We start from the raw sequence: 1,864 nt of genomic DNA, 5'->3' as shown, positions 1-1,864 counted from the left end.
ATTTATCTATGAAAGTAGCCAAATGTTACTTAATAGACACCCAAATCCAATAATTAAAAATGCTATTTACATTTGGCTTCATCATACCTATTTACCCTTTCACCCATTTTAAAAGAAAGCATCTTAATTTAGCTGATTAGATGTATAAAATCTGATTCTTGATTCAGCCTGGTAGTATAACTTACCCCAAGTAAATCTAGAGAAAAACTTTTCATCAGCTTAGTAAAATCTGTACATTGAATCAGGAAATAAGTGTTTCTTTATCTTTGCACAACTCTCAGTCAAGCCTAGACCTTTAGTGAGATTCCCTTGTCAGGAAGGTTCTCTTTTATGGAATAGTCAGTTAAACTGTTAAATAAAAGTTAAATAAAAGTCAAGGACTTTTATTTCAATTTTGAGCCTTGTTACAGAACACATGTCTAAGTGGATAAATTCTCTATTAATTACATTTTAACAACCAATATATAACTTTCAGTAATGTCACTTAAAACATCAAAATTATTATTTCTATTCATTAAATAGTGAGATAAGCCCTCTGGAAATTACATTTTGAATGTAATTATAACTTCAGATTACATAATATTAGAGTCTTCAAACATTAATATCATTGTTCCTCTTCACTGTACTACAAAAATGAAAAGTTATATTTCCCTAAGCTATGAAGGTAAATATTTATGATATTTCATTGCTATTAGGCATGGGTTCTACATGTGGTCTGGAAGTGAACAGAGACATGACTTTATTTTTCTTTTAGAAGGTTGAAGAATATCTATGGCATGAAAAGAAATGCACAACTGGAATTAGCAAGTTATGAGTCAGTGAATCAGTCTTTGAATGATCAGAGTCCTATATGCTGACAACTTGACAAGGTGCCAATGATGAAGAACAGTAAGGATGTGTATTTGACATTTTGGAGGGTTTCTCTTTCACTTTTCTAATCACTTATATTATGCATTTTAGGGAAAATCATGGTATACATACGGCAGATAATATGTATCTTTTAAGTGTCACTAGTGTAATGCTAAGTCAGAATATTATTGAAATAAATGTTTTGTACAAATACTTAAAATACACTTTACAAAAATTTATAAACATGCTGATGAAAAATTTAGATGCTTTCAGACAATGGAAGTATATGTCCATGTGTACTGTAGGGTTATGTATAGTTGTTTTCTCCTTACTAAATCTCAATAAGAAATATTTTCCTTATCTGAAAATGAAATTTGATAAATTCCAGATGTCACATTGTAATTTATAAAATCAGTGGAGTTTTAGTTTAGTTTTGTTTAAAATAACTTATACTGTTTCTCTTCTTCCTCTCTTCAAAAAGAGATGCCACAAAGAACACCAACTCATTGCATACTTATACTATTAATTATACATACTTATGTGGAAAAGCAGATTTTAACATTCTTAGAAATATCTAATTGCATGAACTGTATTTTGTGAATTGAATTGACAGGGTGGAAGTACAGTGTTTTTACTCCAACTTAGAGATAAGTTGTCTTTGCGCTGAAAAATCTTCAATTAGCCCAAAATAAAAATATTCTGATATACAGCAACAATTTGCCAGATTTCACTGGAATTTAGCATGTTTATTGGAGCAGTTTAAAACAAACCAAACGAGGGGCGCCTGGGTGGCTTAGTCGGTTAAGCGTCCGACTTTCGCTTAGGTCATGATCTCGCGGTTCGTGGGTTTGAGCCCCGCGTCGGGCTCTGTGCTGACTGCCAGCTCAGAGCCTGGAGCCTCTTTCGGTCTGTGACTCCCTCTCTCTCTGACCCTCCCCTGCTCACGCTGTCTCTCTCTCCTAGAAATAAATAAAACATAAAAAAAAATTTTTTTTAAAACAAACCAAACGCATAG

This window comes from Crocuta crocuta, unplaced genomic scaffold, assembly GCF_008692635.1.
Source record: "Crocuta crocuta isolate KB4526 unplaced genomic scaffold, BGI_CrCroc_1.0 scaffold916, whole genome shotgun sequence".
Classification (NCBI taxonomy): Eukaryota; Metazoa; Chordata; class Mammalia; order Carnivora; family Hyaenidae; genus Crocuta; species Crocuta crocuta.
The sequence above is the reverse complement of the archived record's forward strand: the minus strand, read 5'-3'. Positions refer to the sequence as shown.